Source organism: Anarrhichthys ocellatus, unplaced genomic scaffold (assembly GCF_004355925.1).
Source record: "Anarrhichthys ocellatus isolate YVR2014 unplaced genomic scaffold, GSC_Weel_1.0 scaffold14, whole genome shotgun sequence".
Taxonomy (NCBI): domain Eukaryota; kingdom Metazoa; phylum Chordata; class Actinopteri; order Perciformes; family Anarhichadidae; genus Anarrhichthys; species Anarrhichthys ocellatus.
The window spans coordinates 1,768,767-1,777,522 of NW_022280044.1; positions in this window are offsets into that span (position 1 = coordinate 1,768,767).

An 8,756-nucleotide genomic window follows, 5' to 3' on the forward strand; every position below is an offset into this window, starting at 1 on the left:
ACACCGCTCCTGCTATGCTCGTGCCAAGGACTGATCGCCGGACCAGTGCGTTTTACGCACATCTTTTCCCGGAATGTCCACCCTGCTTAACGGTAGGTTTTATTTATGACAAATGCTGCAATTGTTTTGACAAAAGCAGACCATTTATCGTTATCATAGCCCCTTATAATTTATCACGTTCCAACGTGAACATAGGTAAATATCCTCTGACACCATTACTAAGCGATCATTTTCATCCTATTTTGTTCCTTTTGGAACTTTGGCATGCGGGCTATTGACTAAATAGCCCGGGACATTATAATCAGGCTACAATACACACATCAGTAATCCCCTTTTGATAGTGAGTTTATTATTTAATGCTGTATCCATGGTTTCATTACAATTAATATTTTTACATATAACATTTAGCCCATGTGGAGGCTGAACTCTCAAAAAATGTTGTTCTTTACAGGTTATAACTCTTTCTTTGTTATATGTGTGTGTGTGTGTGTGTGTGTGTGTGTGTGTGTGTGTGTGTGTGTGTGTGTGTGTGTGTGTGTGTCCGTTTATGGAGGGTTGGGGGATGCCACCAGACACTGAAGAGATATTAAATCACCAGGCCAGTGTAGAGCGCACCTAAACTGATGGAGTAAGCTAAAGTGTGAGGGATTGCTCCCCACTTTGTCCGCGGGTAAATCTTCACTTTATCAGGCGCTGTCAGGCAGGCGCTTCCTCACAAGATTGAAATAGCCGAGCGGTGCAGCTCCTCCTAAGTGTAGTCTGCGGATAAACGGATTTTTCCTTCACTACCAGGACTAAATTGACTCGCAATTCTGAGGTCGAGAGGGACAGACGGACAGACAGGCAGAAAGACAGGCAGACAGGCAGGCAGACAGAGAGGTTGATATTGTGCGACCACATCCGTTTTATTGCTGGTGCTGCTGAAAGGAAGAGGAGCCAGGACAGTGATGGGAAGGTAGGCAGACTATTATTCACTGATTCTGAGGTCTCAGTAAATTGGTATAATGTTGTTTTGATGAGATGACGAAATTGCACGATGAAAGACTTGTAGAATACTTCTCCACTGATCTGTGCAGTTATAAATTAACCTAATTTTCCTGCAGGGCACAGGAACCCTGAAGTCCGTGGAAATCAGTCGTTTAACTGTCAGGCAGTATTGCAGTGTTAGTAAGTGGCTGCCTGGAGATGTGAGGAAATTTATTTCAACACAGTGACATTAGAAATCCAACGGAGGCTTTTACTTTGAAATCCACAGTTGTGCACATTCTTAGAATAATTTTCACCAGTGGGACCATAAACTTGATGTGCTCGGCACTGACTCACAGCAGCTGATGGAACCTGCAACCCTTATTTTATAAATGCGCCACTCAAATCCATGTAGGACCACGCTTGTCTCCATTGGTGAGACAGGGTCTTTGTGTCAGCAGGACTCGTCTTTCACCCATGGGGGACCAGGGCAGCAGAGACATCCCAAAGTGTCCTGTCAGCATCTGCAGGGAAAAGCCGCTCCCAGCAGCCATCGAGCCCGCTATCACTTCCGAAACGCAACACCAACTCCAATAGTGCTGAGAGAGCTCGGGAGAAAAAGGCACAATGCGCTGTAATGCTGGATTACAGTCAGTTGTGTGTGTGTTGTACATCTTTGTGATGACTCCTCTCTGTCGTGCAGCCATAGAAACTCGAGGGTCCACTTCAATCAGTTTGTTTTCCTGCATGCTGATTTTCCGCCGCTGTTATCGGAGGTCATCCCCCCCGCAGAACTCCCCGACTTCCCACATCTGCAGCTGGAACATTGCTGAGTTTAATAGTCTATACTCTGTAATAAGTATCCACTTGAATTCATAATTAATAGCGATAAGGTCATTCAGTGATTCCGTTTTTTTATGCTGCGTCCTGATAAATGTCTGCATCTGTTGTGGTCCTTCAACATCTTGTTAGTGCAGTCTTGATAATCCTGAGTTTATTTACTACCTTTCAGCTGCTAGTGCTCTCGTCTTTGTTCCTGTGTTCTCAGTGTGCGCATCTGTGCATGTTTGTATTCCACACCTGCGCTTCTGGAAGCATTCATCATTTTAATGCATCATTTGGAGAGTATAAGCACTCTTCAAGCACCCCCTGCTCGTGATGCATTTATCAAAGCCTTTCTTCGAAGCAGGGTGGATGAATGGTCTGAGGCAGAAACACAGAGGAAGAGAAGACCAAGGTCACGCAGCATCACGTGCTCAAATTACTTCTTTTTTTTCCTGTGTGCCGGTTGGAAGTTCTGTGGCTTATTTTGGGACTTAACACACAGTCATACAAACATTACTTCAAGGACTTCTCATTCTGCTTCATTTGCCATCAGCCACTGTGTGACATATATATGATTTAATATTCAATATTTGAAGTGATCACCCCTCCGTGGAGGTTATTTGTGAAGACAGCTGAGTCACTCCACTCTTACTGGAAGCTGCACATTTTCCCTTACACTATTTTCAACAAAAGCCTTCCTGCATGCACCGTACTTCTTGATAGAGGACCATGTGAAAACTCAAAAAGGAGGTGATCTGGTTATTCGACCTGATTACATATTCCTCCTTTATCGCTGTTCTTTTTTTAACCAGTGCCTTCAAGCGTAATTCTTCATAGATCTCAGTATCAAAGTGCATTTTTAGGCTATAATAGGATGTGTGTTTGTGTGTCTCTGAAGGCATAGTGAGCATTCCTACGTGAACATATGCGTTGGCTGGTGTGTGTTCGCTTTGAGAAGCAGAGCTGCTGAAGAGAGTACTTTGCTACACCATGCATAATCAGGTTGAGGAGAACAAAGATGTTGGTTCTATCCAACTGTGTTTGTTCGGATCAGGATGATTCTAGCATCCAGAACCAAAGAGAACAGTGGCTCTTTCACAAGACACCGAGGGAAGGGACCCACTGGAGGGAGCAGCTAAGGTCTTTGTAAAAGGTTGTGAATCCCTGGGGAATAACAAGGAGAGGAATAGTGAAGCCTTCTTCCATTATGGGCTTTTCATAATAAAATGATAGAGGGTTGGTGTTCAATGACATGCCCTGAAAGGCATTGAAACGCTGTATATAAGTACACAACTGTCACGGTAAGGGGACTAGTAAGCCTCTTCACACGGGTAAGTTTAGCCGCTGTATTTGACAGATAACAAACAGTTAACCATGTCATCGTTATAAGTTGCCAGTCGGATGTCTGGCTTAAAAGCGAAGAGTTACGGGTAGTACAATCTTGTGTAGAAAAATGATGCCGCTTGTTTATTTGATAGCTCCCTGCGGCCCTGCTTGAGGAGTAAATTAATGGGTACAGAGCCTCACACCCTAAGTGGCAGCCAGACAAGTCTTTTCTTTTCTCCCTTAAATCCCAGACAATTGAGGGATTGTTTGCAGAGCCAATCTGCAAGGTTCAAAGACCTCAAGCACACAGACAGCCATGCGAGGTATGGATTCTAATACAAATTTATGTGTGCGGAGTTTTGTTAAATTGAAGGTGGACCCAGCGATCTGTTTCGCCCTATGTGATAATGAACAGCCTGAGTAATTGCCATGAGTAATTTGACAGCTATATTTTTTTCACTTAGGCATTTGGCTCTGTCGGCTGTCTCATATGAACATGTTTATACAACAGTCATATTAATAAACATAAAGTCGGGGCAAGATAGGGGCGCTGGCATTATGTAAATTTGTGAATCTAGAATGCTGATTTTACTTTGTTTCTTCAAGCAGTTTCCGAGTGAATGCAAGAATCATACTATGTGTATTTTTCTCGCCACGGTTCCTCTCCTTATGATCTGCCAGCAAACTGAAATCACAAACTGCACCATTGTTACAGCTGGCACAATGCACCATTGTTGAGTCGTCCATTGTGTGAGTCTTTGAATAGGGGAGGATCTTTTTAAATGATAAGGTTTCGGTTAAAGGGATGCACTGCACGTATCCGTGACACTCTGTGTGATCATTGTCCTGATTATGGATAATAAGTGGGACTTATTATCCAACATCAATACTTCAATTATAAGTCCCATTAATTGCACGCTGTGTCTACGGCAATTTGCATCTGGCAAAGTCATTTCAGTTCTGTCAAGAACCCATTGTTGCCGCGGTAATGAAAGGCAATTCACGTAAATGATTGAATGTACTATCTGGGTGGCCTCTTTCTCACCAGAGCCAAGTTGCCAAGAGCAGTTTCCAGTACTATGCCATCCATTATCAGTCACTGTTTTTGTCAAGTGTCCTATATGAAAGGAGAGATGGGTTTGATTACAAAAGGAGCCAATGGCCAGGATTGCCTCATGCACTTGAATTAGGAGATCAGACATTCCTGACAGCATACTTCAAAAGCATCATTCCCAAGTGTTGTGCAGGCTTTCTCTCTCCTTTCTGATAACATATCAGTGCAGTTCTATCATTGTTTTAAAGCATCCTAATAATTCACTCTCACCCAAAACCTAATCAAAATCACAACTGTATTTTTTTTTTAATCTTATTTAAATGCTACTCTCTTTTACAAGCTTTTTTTATTTTATTTTTTAACTTGGAACAGGAAAAAAAATCATTAAACATATTGAATTTTGCCCCCGGCTCTCCTCTACTTCCTTTTTTTTTTTTTTTGCTTTGTTTCGTCCTTCAGCTCCTTTCATGTGTCCTCTGAGTTCATGTCCCTGAAGTCTCAAATGTAGGTTGGACCCATTTTCATACAAGGAACTAGGTGAGAGAAAGATAGTCATGTAATTGCCTAACCGTACTGTATCACAAAAGCAGAAGCCTGAGAGGACGGGGGGATTGGAGAACAATCCTGACGGGAATGCACCAAATCAGAAATTTGGGCTAAATGTCACGGAAAAAAGGCGGGTTGCTTATCTTTGTTGTTTGTCTGTTGATGTTCCTTCTGCAGATATTAGGATATATCTGTGAAACTATGACATTTTCAGACCTTTGTTTGTGATACACGCAATTTTGAGTTCACTCAGCTTTGACCTTTTAATGCCAGTTACATGGCAGACTACCCGAGAGAGACGAGTAGAAGGCTAGAGAATAACTTGGGGGTGGTTTGGGAATTGATTACATGTCTTCCGCCTCTTTTATGACGAGCTGCTTCCCTGTGAGATCCATAGACAGCCGTTTGCTTGCAGACATTTCAGATTTCTACGCCCAAACCCCCCCAACAGATCTAATTTATTTTCAATACGCAATGCACAAGCATAATAATGATTGCATCTATTCCCAATGTCACACTCCAAATCTGCCACAGGGCTTCTGTATGAGGACATATCAGACAGACCTATTTTCTGTGGACCCATGGCACCAGCAGTCATTAACTTTCTAGTCAGGCAATTTGGGCCAGAGGAGCCTTTTTCTCTGGGTGTCGAGCGAGGTGGATGTGAGCTGTATAGCTGTGAAGGCCAACCCCCCCTTTGCAAGGTGAAAAAGGGCATTTCTATTGGCCAGGTGATGAATGTGGTGTCTGTTGAGGTGCATCAACCTTGTGGCGCTCTCTTTCTCGTCCTCATTTGCTCTCCATTAGTATTTTCCTACATTCCATTCCCGTGCTCGTTCATTTTCCTCTCCGCTCCCCGTCTCATTCTCTGGTCCCGACATTCTCTGTCACTTTTTCTCCCCTCATTTCCTCCCGTCTGCTCCCTCTGTCTCTCAAACAGGAATCTATTGTAATTGACTTTATCTCTCTTTCTGCCCCCTCCCCTTCCCCCCTCATTTCCTTCCTCTTTGTCCCCCTGTCTTCCTCTTCACAGTGGATCAGCTGACGCCAGGCCCGAGCTGAAGGTGACCTGTTGGCTGGGCCAGGGGCTGTAACACAGGACATGGGTCCTGCTTCCACACTCCGCTCGTGTCTTGTGTTGCAGCCAGTGGAGCAGCCTGTCTACCTCTCTGCAGCTCTATCTGCCCAACGCTGATGGGCGGAGCTCCCAGAACAGATGAATCCCGACAACCGCGGGCCTGCAGACCCTGCAGACCCTGCTCCTCACTTTACAGCTAGCTTGTGCCTTATCGTTTGTCATTCTAAGTGTAGATTTCAAGGTTGATATATTGTCCCTTCTCACAGTTTAAAGTCAATAAAGCACTTCTGAGAAAAACATTAGTTCTATTTGTAATGACAGTGGGATTCAAGGATTATTGGTTTTGGACTACAATGGGGTGTGCTCGGTGTTCCCAGTTGAGAGTCAATACTTGTTTCAGGTCATGTCCTATCAAGCGTATAGCTGCAGCCCTACAAGAACAACTCCCCGGTGACATTTGCACTGAGGCAAAGCGAAGTTACCACCATTGAGGATTATTATTCTTTTGAAACTGTAAACACAAGGCGAGCCATATGGGTTTTTAATGAGCCTTGTCTTCCAACTTTCCCAGGAAGCAAACATCGTGGTGAAGTAATAGCTCCTGACAAGGTCAACAGGGTTGTGCCTCTGGGCGAGGCAGGCAGGTGCAGTGGAGGCACGCGTGGGCTGTCTGAGCCTCTTTTTAAATGCTTCCTCCTCTCCCCTCAGGTTCCAAACGGACAGCATAGATGAAGAGGGTGGAGCGTGACACGAGATACACTTTATCTTTGTTCTCATCTCAATAACAAGAGGAGAGATGAGGGAAGTAGAGGAGGCCGGGAAGAGGACTGAGATGCCGCACAATGCCTTCGTCTACTAGATGTGACCGCAATTCAGGCGTGGATGTGTTTGTGCACATCATGGTGTGCTTTTTTTTAGCATGTGTAATAATTGAGTGTGTGTGTAGTGGAGAAAATGAAGCCATTTTCTGACAGGAGTGTCTCTTGATTGGAATGAAATCCGGGTGCGGGTGCTTGCTGTTTTCAATCTCACCAACCAAGATTGTTTACCGGAGGGATTGAAAGGAGGCTGTGTGCTGAATGCGGTGTGAGCTGATATTGGCTGACTGTTTACCCCGTGTTGGTGCAGATGTCTCAGAAGCAATATTATTTATTTACCGCTATAGCCCAGAGCACCACCAAATATTTTTGTGACATACCTCCTATTAACCTGATCTAAAGGCAGCCTTAAGGTGAAATAACTCTGAAATGGCATTTTATGATCGGTGTATATCTTTCCGTGGCCTCTGCAAGATTAACCACAACCACTTCAGGGTAACTTCTTTTCAGATTAAAGTTTCCTCTTCCACTTGGTTTGGGTGTTTGCAGTTGACATTTTGAATCCTTTGAAAAGGATCACGGTGGTCTCCTTTTGGTTTGAAGACTAAATTAAAGGAATGGTTTGACATTCTTTAAAATATACTTGTTCGCTTTCTTGACTGGAGTTAAAAAAGACAATTGATACCACTCTCATGTCTGTGCTCAACGGTCATTTTGGTCTTAGTCGACTAAGAAATCTCTTCAGTTGATTTGTCGTTCTTTATGCTTTTTCATGCTGAATGATTTATTTTAAATTAACCTATGAGCACATATCTGGTAAATATAAGATGTAAAGTGGTGCTTTTGTCTAATTTGTTGTGGAGAAACTCAGTTTTACAGATCTGTCGATTTATTCAATTAATTGATTATCGCCAAAATTTGTTTGTTGACTAAGAATTGCTTAGGTCAAGGATATGTATAAGCAGAGGTGCTAATTGGATGATGGTACTAGTTTTAGGCTTTAGCCATACACACATGAGAGTGTTATATATTCTCAGATTTTATAAAGAAAATATAATGTGTTAATAAGTGAGCTTTAGAGGCGCTTGTAGGCACATTTTGTTTGATTTGGAAAGAGCCAGGCGAGCTGTTTTCCTTTGTCTTTATGCTAAGCTAAGCTAAGCTAACCTGCTGGCACTGCGTAGCTTCTGCTACCGTGTAAAAGAGAGTGGTATCAATCTTCTCAACGAATTCTAGGCAAGAACACACATCAGACAGATCAGTGTGAGATCTAACAGATTGCAAGGTTTTTACAAGGATTTGCAGTGCTGCATATTTTTCCACATCAGTGCTCTTTGTGTCTGCAATCAGCAGTTACATATTGAGCAGGGAGGAGAGAGAGAGCTATGCCCCTTGCTACTGCAGTTTTAACCCCCATCCATGGGCTAGTTCGAATGGTAATGCTACAGCAGCAATATCAAGTCAAGGAATTTATTTAGTTCACAGCGGGGTAGATGAAGACAGAGACTGAAGGCAGGGTCGGGAGTGGGAAGGCGCCAAGAGCGAAGTCCTCGTATTACAGGTGCCTCTTCACTTTGTGTTAGATTGGATAGCTCACGACATGGCAGGCACCCCCGGGCTGAATGTCAGCAACCAGGTTAAAAAGACTGCTGTACGTTTGATAATGATTTGGGGTGATATATAGGCAGTATTATGCTCTGAATAAGAGAAAATAAAGTTAAAGTGAGAAAAAGTTATATCACACATCTCACATCCACATTACATATTATTCATGTGCAGTCATTCATGCTAAAGTGCAGGTGTGTGCTCATAATCAACTACAGCATATTATATGTAGTCAAAGACAAAGAGTGGACACCACAGCCTCATAAAGTCAGGCTTGCTCACTGTGATGAAGGATTGCCAATATACATAATTTACGAGACGGAGTATATGGCAGCCTATTCAATTCCGCAGTCATTCTAGTGGCAGTATATCCATTCACACTCACACACATATATATATATATATATATATATATATACATACATACACACTTATAATGTGTATAATATCGATTGGGTGAATGGGCAAAGGTGAAGAGACTGGGAGCATATTGACAGTAAGAGGAGAGAAAAAGAGGAGAGAGTGCATGAGAGACGTC